We start from the raw sequence: 14,370 nt of genomic DNA on the forward strand, positions 1-14,370 counted from the left end.
AGCTTCCTCCTCTCTCTCTCTCTCTCTCTCTCTCTCTCTCTCGTGAGGATGCAATGAGGAGACAGCCATCTGTAAACCAGGAAGAGGGCTCTCACCAAACTCTACCATGCAGCCTTCTGATATTGATCTTCTAGACTACAGAAGGGTGAGAAATAAATTTCTGTTGTTTAAGCTACCCAGTTAATGGTATTGTTATTATAGCAGCCAAACTGACTGAGATATATCTTCAGTGCCTAGTACATAATGGGAATTCAATCAATATTTGTTAAAAACTGAAAGTTCTTCAATTATTCTCCTCCCATATCTACTATCATTATTATATTGTCCTATCATGGACTGGGCCCCTACTACATGTTGGCACCATACTCAACCATTTATTTAAATTATTTCTTATCGTTGAAATGCCCTGTTACATTGTGCAAGTAGAGAAACTGGGGCTCTGGTGAGATAATTTTGCCTGAAGTTTTCAGATTAAATGTTAGTAAGTAGGAGAGCTAAGAATAGACTCAGATACTTCAAATTTTAAGGTTTTCTATTATGTTACCATGTCTTTCAAATAACAAAAATAATGTTTTCATTTTACAAAGTGCTTTGGTTTATTTTGGAAAATGTGAGGTGAATTGGAAAGAGCACTATTAACATTTTACTCTGGATAATTCCTTGCTATAGGGTGCTCTTCTGTGCACTGAAAGATGGTTAGCAGTATTCCTGGCCTCTATCCACTAGGTGCCAATAGTATAAATGGTCCCCTTCCCCAGTTGTGACAACCCCAAATCTCCAAACATTGCCAAACATCTCGTGGATGCACAATTAATCCCAATGGAGAACCAGTGGTTTAAACTGACACCATTTGTGTGATCTTGGTCAGTTTATTTGTATCCGTGAGCTCAGTCCCCTCCACCACAGAGAGGAATCACAATATTTGCCACCCGCACTACAAAGCTCATCAAGCCAGTATATCTGGTGAGATGAAAGGGAATCACCATATATTGAGAGCCTATTGTATATAAGGCATCACTCCAGCCTGCATGTTTTCTTGTTTAGTCCACCCCACATCCTTATGAAGTCCTATTATCTCTTTTTTACATATGAAGAAAGTCAGGTTCAGAGAAGTAAAGTAACATGCTTAAAGTCACAGATTCAGCAGGCATGAGAGAGCAGTCACACTTCATAGCAAGTGCACTGGAAAAATGTGACTGGTTAACTCTAACCTACGATACATGTGGAAAATATGATAGGTTGCTACACTTGGTTAATTGGTCAATATTATCACCCTGCAGTAAGACAAACAACAACAAAAAATTTATATATATATATATATATATACACATTTTGTTATTTGAAAGATATGGTAACATAATAGAAAACCTTAACATTTGAAGTATCCGAGTATATATACATATATATATACACACACACAGATATATATACACACACATATATTTACACGTATATGTATATATACGTATACACATATATATACATATATACACATATATACACATATATATACACACATATACACACACACACACACAAGTGTATATGTATATATATATCCTGAGTCAAAAAGGAAGTGGAAATGTTAGTAAATGCCTTGAGTTTGAAAACTTGTGTAGACATTCTTTAATTTCCTTTATGACTATGAAAATAAATATTTTACCTTCACAGAAAGGAAACGATCCGTAGACATCATTAAAAAACACTGATGAACCACTTATACAATAGCATTTTATTCTCATGAAAGAACAAGGTTATGTCCAGCACTAGAGTCTATCACATTAGTGTAATTTCATGGAGCATCGATACTTCAAACTTTTGTTTTTAACTGCTTTTATGGTTTTCAGGAATTTTACTGTTGTCATTATTTTTTACATAAGTGTACTTTGTGTTCTCTGTAAGGATTAAGCAGGAAAAAAGTATTGTTTTGGAGAGAGAGAGACTGAGTGGTGAAAGGGAAGAAGGAAGGAAGGGACAGACAGTATGAAAACCATTCCGGCTGGGCGCGGTGGCTCACACCATTAATCCCAACATTCTGGGAGGCCGAGGTGGGCGGATCACTTGAGGTCAAGAGTTCGAGGCCAGCCTGGCCAACATGGTGAAACCCCGTCTCTACTAAAAAAATACAAAAATTAGCTGGGTGTGGTAGTGTATGCCTGCAATCTCAGCTACTTGGTAGGCTGAGGCAGGATAATTGCTTAAACCCAGGAGGCAGAGGTTTCAGTGAGCCGGGATCCAGCCTGGGCAACAGAGCAAGACTCCATCTCAAAAAAAAAAAAAAATTCCAAGAAGTCACAGGTGAGGAAGCCATAAGACAACATCCTTTTTCTCTATGAGAGAAAAAAAGTGACTTTTAAAGTGCACTGAGTCTGCTGAGTACTTGTGAATAATTTCAGAACTGAGACCGTGTAGCACTCTTGGAGCTGCTGAGCCAGCTGCCATCCCCGCACCCCACCCCACCAACTCCCTGGCTTCCCTCACGTGTGCCAGCACTGCCAGGTGGCACTCAGAGAGCCTCCAGGGGTGTGTCTCCAGACCTGCCATTACCTACAGGAAGGGGCTTACATAGATCAGGGAAAGCCAACCCTGCCTTTTCAAAGGAACTTCATGCAGCTTGGGGACTTTTTTGACTTCTGTGAATTGTATCATCAGCTTTCCTGGTTCTCAGGGGATAACTATCTATCTTCTACAGAACAATCTTTCTTTTCTATAGAGAGAACAATGTCTTCTCTCTCTCCCTCTCTCTTTCTCTCTCTCTCTCTTTCTATATATATATCTTTATATATAGAGAGGTAGATACTTATTATATATATAATCCCTCTTTACATGTTTCTCAGTTGGGCCCTGAGCACTACAGCTTGTCTCCTTTATCTGGAAGCTGATTGCATGCCTCCCCTCTCTCCCTGGCACAGCAGCTGGGAGCAACTTGCACATGACCAGGCCTTATCATTTTACATTGGAAATAATATGTTTCCATCCAGGATTTCAGTGAAGCTTCATGTTCAATCTTTTGGGAAGTCAGGACAGGGGGAAATGTTGTTAGTTTTTTCTTAACCAGAAGAACATAGAAGCCAGAAGAGACAGTGCTAAGCTATTGTCCCCTAAACCAGTTTCTGGTGGAGGAAAGTGAGGCTCAGGGAGGTAAAAGTGTCTGCCTCAGTTGGTTCATCAGCACCAGTGGCAGTGCCCTAAGGAGATGCCAGGCCTCCGGTAACCACTCAGTGTCAGAAGTTCAGGCAGCAACAGGTGCATGAGGAAGGCGTGGGGACATTCCAGAAATGCAGCTGTCAGGAATTTTTAAAATTGTTTTCTTTTCCTCTTGGGACAATCATTGGGTATTTACATTCACTGTGGTCACCTGAGCCAGGTACCACAATTGCATGTCCTGGATTAGAAACTGATGTGATACCCAAGACTAACACTTAGTTCCTTCTTTGCCTTTAAGTACTAAGTGGATCTGTGATTTTAGGCAAGTGATTGTCCCTTTCTGGGCCTGTGGTTTTTTTGTTTGTTTGTTTTACTTTTTTGTTTTTTAATTATCATGACCAAAAGTCTTTTATTATTAACAACAATTGCACACTTTTTGTTGGGAAAAAAGGTATACAAATTATAAAACAGTTAACAATGTTTCCTTAAGGAGAGAAGTGTTAATGCTCTTCTCTAATTATGCTTTTAATGGTATTTTGTTCTATTGTTTTATTTTCAATAGCTTCTATATTTCCCTTGGGATATTGAAGCTTTACTTAATCTTATTCTTTCTAAGTAGGGTAGAGAATTCCTGTTTCAAGTCTCCACAAAATAAAATCCCTTTTCCTGACATAGTAGAAAGGACAGGTGCTTGGATGTTTGGTTGGCAGGGGAAAGGAAAGAGTCCAGGTGCTACTGATAGAAATATTCAACCAAATCCTCCAGTTTTCGACTCCACCACTCACTGTGGTGCCTTCCTCAAGTCCTTGGAGCTCCAAGTCTCTGAAGAATATTTCAGGCAATGAGAGGAGTCCCTGACTGAGGTAAAACCCTCTTCTCTCTGTCTCTTTCTGTGTGTGTGTATATGTATATGTATATGTATATGTATATGTATATGTATATGTATATACATATACATATTCTATTGCTGCTTCCTCCTTAAACTCCACTAGAATAACAATGAAAGGTATTTAACAAATTAATCCACCAATGTGAATAGTTGAGAGATGCCAACAATTTGAAAGATGGAAAAGAGGTCTGCAAATGCTCATTGTCATAGCACAGCTGAGAAAGCTCACTGAGGCGCTGAGAGTGAGATGCGAAGGGACGGCCAGTGCAACACGGGCCTGTGTGTTTTTATGGACAGTATGAAGGTATTGAAACTGATCAGTAGTCTTCAAACATTTTCTTTCTTTCTTTTTTTTTTTTTCTTTTAGCAGGGAGATCTATTTCTCAAGTGAAAGGTAACTGAAACTGTCATGCATGAAACAAGCCCAAGCAAGCAGCTGCAGTTGCATGGTCAGCTGAGCCAAGGGCAGAGAATTGAGCCAGATGGGCTTCCCGCCCCTGGAGGGAGCCCCCATCGCCAGAGGGCAGGCTCTGATGCTCCTACCCAGGTTCTTGGGGCATCACCAAAAAGAGTGGAAATCCCTACGTGTTTTATCTCCAAGGGTCTCTAACCTTCTGTAACACTGCTCTGTGAATGCAATGAGACCATGTAAGAAAAGCACTGAGTAAAACCAAGAGCCTCATGTTTTGTTGCTATGCTGATTTTAATCTTTGAAGGTAAAGGGCCCTTGTATCTGACCTGCAAAGCACTTGGGCTGCTGGCTTTGCAAGGCATTGGCAAGAATAATACCTAAGGTACAGCTTCAAGAAGGTGGCTTTGTTTTCTCCTCTGAGAATAAGGGACTGAAAAAAGTGATGAATAACTCGGAAAAAAATAAAAGAGAACAAGAGAGAACAAAGTAGCTTTTCTTGATAAAGCATTTCCTCTAATCTGAAAGCTAAACACGGAAGCCAGGGAGTGCAGGAATCGCCCTGGCTGTGGCTAGTCACCATGCCGCCACCCCCAAATTCTTCTCACCACCAGATCAGCCAGGGAACGGCTTGCTGAAACCTGCTGGCTCTTTCTTGTGACCTGGCAGGATGACAGAGAGGCTGACATCCTGGAAGACCTCATTGCCCTGGGTTCCTTAGGAATCACAGAAGGGAACTCATTCACTCATTCATTCATTCAAGAATAGTATAGACTCTGCACAGTAGAGAAAACATGTGTATCATTTTTCCAGATTCAACAGCTAGTGAATTTCCTATATGCCAAGTCTTTAGAACTCAGGGATGAATGAAATTTCACAGGCTATTCTGTCTCTGAAAATCAAGTAAGGCAACACTCACATCCCCTCTGGGAAGCCAACCTTAGCCTCGTAGTCTGGATAAAATTTCACTATTATGTGCTACCTCAGCAGTTATGTACTGTATCATCAGTCACATCCACTTCAGTGTAAGTTCTGGGAGGACAGGACATGTGTCTCTAGTAGCAGAAGAGATTGGCATGACAACAACCCCCAGTAGGTGTTCTACTAATTAAGTTTAGAAGAATTTAACTGTGGAGCCCGAGGCACGGGGATCAGTTGAGGTCAGGAGTTGAAGACCAGCCTGACCAACATGGTGAAACCCCGTCTCTACCAAAAATACAAAAATTAGCCAGGCGGGTGGCACACACCTATAATCCCAGCTATGTGGGAGGCTGAGGCAGGAGAATTGCTTGAATCCAGAAGGTGGAAGTTGCAGTGAGCCGAGATCGCGCCACTGCACTCCAGCCTGGGTGACAGAGTGAGACTCTATCTCAAAAAAAAAAAAAAAAAAGAATTAACTGTGTTTAACTTTGCTTACCACACCACACTATGTACCCAATTACTTGTCTGTCTTCCCTGTCTACTCTCCCTATGGGCTGTGAGCCCCTATGAGCCCCTAAAGGCTGGAACCTTACCTCTTCCTGTCTGGCATCACATGCACTGTCTCATTCTATTGTGCAAAGACGTGAGCCAGGTCTGAATTCAAATCTATGACCCTGCCACTTCCTGTGGGGTGCATATCCTGTTTCCGTTTCCTCATATCTAAAAATGAAAATGAAAACACAATTTCCACACCTACAGCTACGAAAAAGCTTAGAAAGAATGCCAGTGATCTGCCTAGGACAATCCATAGCAAAGCATGGGCACACAGTAATTGCTAGCTATTAATAGAAACTTCAATTTGTTTAAACTCCTAAATCTCATTGAATTGCTGGAAAAAAACAGCCTCTAGAGAACTTCTGTATATGCTTTTTTTCAGATTCGCCATGTTTTAACATTTTGCCACATTTGCTTTTTTATCCTCCATTTTTTCCTTTTCTCTCTTTCAAATATTGTTAAATATAGTAATGCACACATACATACATACACATACACATATGTGTGTGAATTATGCATTCTAAAATTATTGTTTTCTATACCATTTGAAAGTAGGTTAGCTACATCCTGTTCTTTTATTTTTTAATATTTCAATGTGTATTCTCTAAGAATATTCTTTTAAATAATTTAACCACAATGGTATTTCATTTAGGAAATTTAACGTTGTTATAATATTTTCATCTAATCTACATTTTAATATGCCATATTTGTCATTGTCCCAATAATAATAATGTGCAAGTGCTCTTCCCTTCACAACAGGATCTGGTCCATTTAGCAATTGTGTCTGTTGAATTCCCTTTAATTCAGAACTTTCTTCAGTCTTTCCCACTTTCATGACACAGACATTTTTAATGAATACAGGCCCCTTGTAGCATATTCTTTAATGTGGGTTTGTCTGATGCTTTTTTATGATCAGATTCAGGTTATGCATCCCAGCGGGGATACTCATAAGTGATGGCATTCCCTCTCCATGCACACATCCAGAGGCATGTGACATCCATCTGTTCCTTATTGCTAATGTTAATTTTGATCACACTGTCAAAGTGACATCTCTTTATACTAATACTGTGTAGTTACTACTTTCCCCCTTTTTGACTAATATGCAATCGGTGGAGAGACCTTTTGAGACTATACGAGTATTCCATTTCTCAAAATTCTTCTGACACTTGGTACCCATGAATGATTCTTGCCCAACCAACCCTTCCTAGGATGGTTAGAACACAGTGAGTTCACAAATCTACCACCTCCACTTTTGTCATAGGTTTTCTACTGTAAGAAGGAACTATCTCTAGAGAGGCAAGACAATGTGTCTGAGGACATTTTTCCTGTTACTGCAAAGAAATAGGAACTTTGTGTCCTGGTAAGAGGTTGCGCTGGAGACAGGGGTGTGTATGCTAAGCCTACAAGAGCCCCGAGAAAGGCTGGGAACAAATCAGACCCTAAAACAAGGGAAATGAGAGACCTTGAGCATGAAGGAGCAGAAAAAGATGAATTACAGGAGACTCGTTGGTGTCAGGAGAGTCTGGGCACCAGCTACAGGCAAAGGCAGGTCATATGGCACTGGGACCACAATCTAGTTAGTCCACTAGGAGAGTCTCTTCCTTTGAGTATGTTTGCTCTTCCATAAAACTGTGACAGTCATATTGATGTCATAGCATTTTCCTGTGTTTAGGCTGATGTTGGATGCAAAGTGCCAAGCACACTGTTTAACATCATGTAAGTGCTCATTAAATGCCCCCCTTCCCTTCTTCCGTTCTCTTGCACTGTTCAGATATCGCCATGGAAACTCACCTCTCTGCTTTCACTGAGGCCCTTTAAAATTTTTACAATTACTTTAACAGCTCATTTTTTTCATCTGAAATGAGAAATTCTAAAGGTAATAATATACCATATTTGCTGCTAACAGTAAATTAAATGCAGGGTCAAAAACTGCTTCTGAACTCAGCTAGGAAGTCTCATGGATGCTTTTATTTGAAAATTTATTGCATTATTCTTGATAAATTAAATATAACAAAATTAATTAATTATTTTCCATGATAATGATATCTCCATTTTATTGTTGTCATTAAGATACAATAATTATAATTGCCGGTTTTAAAACTCGATACCTAATATTTAGTAGGCCCTTAATTAGGTGCTTTGCAGTCATTACTTATAGTCCTCTCAACTGACTTATGTCAGCATTCTCTCCACTTTACAGGTGAAGATATTGAGGCTCAGAGTGTCTGTGGGACCTGCCAATGGTCTTATTCCTGAAATATGGCAATCCAGGCTGTAAAAGTACTCTGTCTCCAAAGCATGTGTACTTTGCTTTTTGGCAGTGATTTCGATGTGATAAAAATTCCATGTTTTCCATGAACTTCTGTATTTGACTTAGCATAGAGCTAAATTTAATTAACTATGTAATTGAGACAGGGATGGCTGTCGCACACCTCACATTCCATGTGCTCCCCTTCACTTCTCACTCTTCCTTGCAGTGAGGTTGAGGCCAAGTGACTCTTTCTGGCCAATGAGTTGTAAGCACAATGGCACATGTTTCTTCCAGGCTGAAGCAATTACAATTGCTTCTTTCTTCTCTCTGTCCCCATGCTGAAGCAACCTTAGAAGTGACATGTTAAGGAGCTATATTATAAGGTGATGCAAGCCTGGATCCTTGAGTCAGTCGAGGGAGGGTCATCCCAGGATCCTAGGCCAACTGCGTTAGACTCTGTGTGTGAAAGAAATCAACTTCTGTTGGGCTAAGCCACCATGATTATAAAGTTTATTTGTTACTGCAGGACAACCTAGCCTACCCTAATAGAATGGTGAATCCTTTTAGGTGACAAGTTGTCATGGTGATGTAAGAAGCTCATGATTTTGGACGTCAAGGAGGCTAGGTGCCCCTCCTTACCATAATCAAAGTGAAAACTGAATTCCATGAACTCTATGTCTATTTTTAGGCAAATTAAACATAGTCTTGTTATTATTATTTAAGGGGATAAGTGTTAAAAATGAACCTCTTCCTTTTATTTATTGAAATTTAGTTTAAGCTGAATGAATGAAACTTCCACTGCAAGCAAAGAGGATAGAAGAGTAATCCTCATGAAGCGGCTGTTTTACACTCAGGAGAATATGTTTTAAATAATGTTCCCACAAAAAGCACCTGCAAACATCAGAATCTAAAGGAAAGAAATCACAACAAATGAGATTCAGCCTGATTAGGGAAAATGATTTTCTCTATCAATTTTACACTGCAAGGCTAGGCTTTGTCTGAATCTTATTAATACGAGAGCGATGCCAAGATAACTAAGGCTGATAAAGAATAAATACAATTTGACCGGATTCAGCTACAAATATCAGATGTTTTGAAAGATTATCATAAGTGGCTCAAATTCACTTAATTCTTTTATAAAACAAGTTTTTGTTGGACTATAAAATATTTTCTAATTTCCCTGGATGAGAAATGGCAAAAGAGGTTAATTAAAAGTCAACTGAAGACTACTTAGGCACTTAAACATGTAATTTCTTGAGCTTCAAACTTAAATAGCTCAAACTAGTTAAAAAGTAGCTTATTATTGTAATTCATGTATTTCCTCTTTACATATACTTTTCTTAGTTTGATTTAAAATCTTACTAAAAGTTTGAAAAAAACTAGTCATTTAATAATCATTCCGTATTTGAAGGAATGAATGAAAATATACATGCAAGCACAGAGAAGGGTACAAGGGTCTCTTCCGATCCTCAGAACACTAATTACAGGCTTCTCTGTCCCTCTTTACTTATATTTTCTTTCTCATCTCCGTTTCCTCACCCTGGCACCTTTTCTCTCTCTATGTTGGATTATCCAGCTGTTACACATCTGTCAGAATCCTATTACTTCCTCATGACCCAGGTTAAACTGTTCTTCCTCTGAGGTGCTCTTTCAGACTCTCATATTCTCTCTCTTGATTTCCTATTACATTCTTTGGGCAATTCCCTCTTCATTTCAGGAAGTTTATAATTTTTACTATTTTGTTAATTTTATTTTCATATTTATATTCTGCTATGCACCGAATGCTTGTGTTTTCCCAAGATTTATATATTGAAGCCTAAATGTCAATGTGATGATATTTCGAGGTGGAGTCTTTGAAGAGTAATTAGATCATGAGACTAGAGCCCAGATGTATGGGATTAATGCCCTTTTAAGTGGCTAAAAATGACCAGAAGTCTTTCTCTTTGACGTGTCCTCATGACAATGAGAACATGACCATCTGTAAACCAAGAGGAAAGCATTCACTTTGGTCTCAGAACCCCAGCCTTCTGAATTGTGCTAAATAAATGTCTATTGTTTAAGGCACTTTATCTATGGCATTCTGTTATAGCAGCGTGAACTGACTCAAACATAGGCCTTATCTCTTCCTTTTTACTGTGTATTTCCCGGGATTAAGGAGGATACCTAATGCCTTGTACAGCATCCCTTGCTTGGGCTTGGTAGTGGAAGGAAGTATCAAGTTTCCCATATTGTGTCTATTTCAGAATCTATGTTCAGTTCCGTCTCCACTGGCAAGTAACTTTTCCCATAAAGAGAAGGAACAATAAGCACATACTCCAGCCTAGAAACAAGGTCAGTTTTCAAACTCAAGGCCAACTATGGAATTGAATGAGGCAGAGTTGTATGGCCATGAAGACAGAGAAATAATTTTAGCTGGGGTTTAAAAGTGATTAGCAGACATTTTCAGAGTATACTGTGAAAAAATAAACACTTCTTTATTAATATTTGAAGTTAACTTTGAACACTTATTAAAGACAAATTGAGGATGTTCTGCAATTAGTAATAGGACTCTGGGAAACTTTACTCATTATGGATAAGCTGTTCATGCAACACAACAAATGAGCCTTGTTTTGCCTTCAAGAATGCCTATCAGAACTTTTAAGACTTGGAGGCCTCACGTTCTCTCAAGGCTCCAAGCCCTTTTACACATTTCTCATCTGCCTGGAGCCACCCTCTCTTTACCAAGGTAACTCCTTTGCCAGGAGTTTTCTTAAAAACAAAAATATCACTGGTACACAAACAGGCACATAGAACAGTAGAACGGAATAAAGAGCCCAGACACAAGGCTGCACACCTACGACCACCTGGTCTTTGACAAAGCTGACAAAACAAGCAATGAGGGAACAGACTCCCTATTCGATAAATGTTGCTGAGATAACTGGCTAGCCATACGCAGAAGATTGAAACTGGACCCCTTCCTTATACCATATACAAAAATCAACTCATGTTGTATTAAAAAGTTAAACATAAAACCCAAAACTATAAACATCCTGGAAGACAACCCAAGCAATACCATCCTGGACATAGGAGTGGGCAAAGACTTCATGACAAAGACACCAAAAGCAATTGCAACAAAAGCAAAAATTGATAAATAGAATGTAATTAAACTTAAGTATTTCTTCAAAGCAAAAGAAACTATCCACAGAGCAAACAGACAACCTACAGAATGGGAGAAAATGTTTTGCAAACTATGCATCTGATAAAGGTCTAATATCCAGCATCTATAAGAAACTTAAACAAATTTACGAGAGAAAAACTAACAACCCCATTAAAAAGTGGACAAGTGACATCAACAGACACTTTTCAAAAGAAGACATACATGTGGCCAACAAGCATATGAAAAAAGCTCAATATCACTGATCATAAGGTAAATGCAAATCAAAACCACAGTGAGATACCATCTCACACCAGTCAGAATGGCTATTATTAAAATGTCAAAAAATAACAGATGCTGACAGCGTTGTGGAAAAGAACATTTATACACTGTTAGTGGAATGTAAATTAGTTCAACCATTGTGGAAAGCAGTATGGTGATTACTCAAAGATCTAAAAGCAGAACTACTGTTTGACCCAGTAATCTCATTACTGGGTCTATACCCAGAGGAATACAAATCATTCTACCATAAAGACACATGCACACAAATATTTTTGCAGCACTATTCACAATAGCAAAGACATGGAATCAACCTATTGTTTATCCATCTGTAACAAATTGGATAAATAAAATATGGTACACATACACCATGGAATACTATGCAGCCATAAAAAAGAATGAGATTATATCTTTTGTGGAAACATGAATGGAGCTGGAGGCTATTATCCTCAGCAAATGAACACAGGAACAGAAAACCAAATACTACATGTTCTCACTTATAAGTCAAAGCTAAATGGTGGGAACTCATGAATACAAAGAATGGAACAACAGACACTAGGGTCTACTTGAGAGTGGATGGTGGGAGAAAGGAAAGGAGCAGAGAAAATAACTATTGGGTACTAGGCTTAATACCTTGGTGATTAAATAATCTGTATAACAAACCCCCATGACATGAGTTTACCTATATAGCAAACCTTCACTTGTATGCCCGAACCTAAAATAAAAGTAAACAATTTTATATGGATAAATTATAAAGGCTTACAAATACACTCAAACATACATATGTTTGTGTGTGTATACATATATATATGCATATGTATATTTATGTGTATATGTTTTTAATAGCTCTAATTAATTACAATTCAAAGTGGTAATCAATAATTGCAATGCAACTTTGCTCCAAAGTACACCTGTGAAGATGAAAGGAAAAACTCCATGAATAACTCAAGCTCTTTATTGAACCAGTGTGAAGCATGTATTACTAATATTAAAATAACTTCTAGTAAAAAATTTTACCAGGGTAACTTCACACATCTTCTCAAATGTCACTTCTGCTGGGAAGCAAAGACAGATCTTCTCCTGTCTTTGCTTCCCAGCTTCCAGCTAAGTTAGTTGTTTCTCTCATGTGTATCCTGAACTTTCACTATTATAGTGCTTCTTGACTCTAATTCTCTTTTTAATTGCCCCTCTTCTCTGATAAACTATAAACTTTATGAAGGTAGGAACCAAGCCTATCATCTTGTTAGCTGTTAAATTTCCCTTGCCTAGGACATTGCATTGACATGGTAGACACTCTGAATATATCTGTTAAAAAAAATAGAGTTGTCAGTCTTAGGCAATGAAAGAGGAGAAATCCAGGCAAACCAAGCCAGAGTCTTGTCTTTCAATTATCTCTGGCTAAAGTTTCTCACATTATTGAGGAAGAGATTGGCATTTACACTAGAAATCTACTGTACAGTAGTATAGTACAATGCATTTGTTAAAAATATGGTAAACTACTTAGAGTTCTAATTTTGTAGATTAAGTTTAGTTACTTTCATCTGCATGGGTTGCTTCATCCTAAAGTTTTCTGTAAAAGAATTTGAACAAATTATTTCATAGATGCCTGGACTCTGGGGCCCCTACCAAATAATTGCTGTCAAGTTTTGTCCAGAGAATCGACATTACCATTTAAATGTCTACCTTACATATATTCGTGACTAGGAATAACTACTAAGGTTAACACAAGCTCGTAGTTGTTGAGTACTTATTATGTGCTGGGCACTGTGTTAAGTAATTTGCATCAATTATCTGAGAGTCATGACCCCTACACCAGGTTGGCACTCTTATCCTAATTTATTAATTTATATACCTGACATTTACTGGGTTCATAACATGTGTAAGATATTGAACTCAGCATCAGGGATACAATAGGGAATAAAATAAGTATCAATTATCCTGGAACTTACATTCTAGTAGAGGAGAGGAGAGAAATGAGAAAAACTGAAAATGCCAATTTTATTAGATACTAAGAATGTTATAAACAAGTGCCAGTAGAGAAGAGAGAAAGAGTTCTAGGGAGTACAATTTTGCATAGAGAGTTCAGGGAAAGTGTCTTAGTCTGTTTGGGCTATTATAACCCATAAACCATGTGGCTTATAAACAACAGACATTTATTTTTCACTGTACTGGAGGCTGGAGAGTCCAAGATGAAGGTGCCAGCAGATTCGAAGTCTGGTGAGGGACTCACATTCTGGTCATAGATAGTGCCTTCTCACTGCCACATGATGGCATAGTCACTGTCCTCACATGGTGGAAGGAACAAAGCAGCTCTCTGGGGCCTCTTTTATAAAGGGACTAATCTCATTCATGAGGGCTCCACCCTCATGACCTAATCACCTCCTAAAATTCCCACCTTCTGATACCATCACCTTGGGGATTAGATTTCAGCGTAGGCATTTTGGGGGGACACAGACATTCAGATATAGCAGAAGGCTTCACTTATAGGGTGCATGTGAGCAGAACCCTGAAGGAGATAGGAGAGGGAACCACTCAGATATCTTAGGGAAGAATATTTTAGGCAAAGACAGCAGCATGTGCAAAATTCTGACACAGGAGCATATTGGAGTAGTTAGGGAATAGCAACGAAACCAGTGTGGTTAAAATCAGTGAGTGAACAACAAGCAATTGTGAAGAAGGGGCCAGATCATGTAAGACCTTGTTCGCTATTTTGAGGATTAAGGCTTTATTTTGAGTGACAGATGTTGTTGGAGGATTTTGTGCAGAAAATGATCTGGTTTACATTT

General features: G+C 38.6%; 1 protein-coding gene across 2 annotated transcripts in view; it reads left to right on the forward strand.

The window, feature by feature from the left end:
* LOC106634665 (histone H3.v1-like) overlaps positions 1-14,370 on the forward strand; it is a 91,740-nt gene that overhangs the window by 38,796 nt on the left and 38,574 nt on the right. Inside the window, exon 3 of one of the 2 annotated variants that reach the window (XR_010111919.1) lies at positions 48-145. The exons of the other annotated variant lie outside the window; for it this stretch is intronic. The gene's annotated coding sequence lies outside the window, so the exon portion shown is untranslated. Of the gene's footprint in view, positions 1-47; positions 146-14,370 lie in introns of those variants that run through there. 2 annotated transcript variants of the gene reach the window in all.

This window comes from Pan paniscus, chromosome 3 (assembly GCF_029289425.2).
Source record: "Pan paniscus chromosome 3, NHGRI_mPanPan1-v2.0_pri, whole genome shotgun sequence".
NCBI lineage: Eukaryota > Metazoa > Chordata > Mammalia > Primates > Hominidae > Pan > Pan paniscus.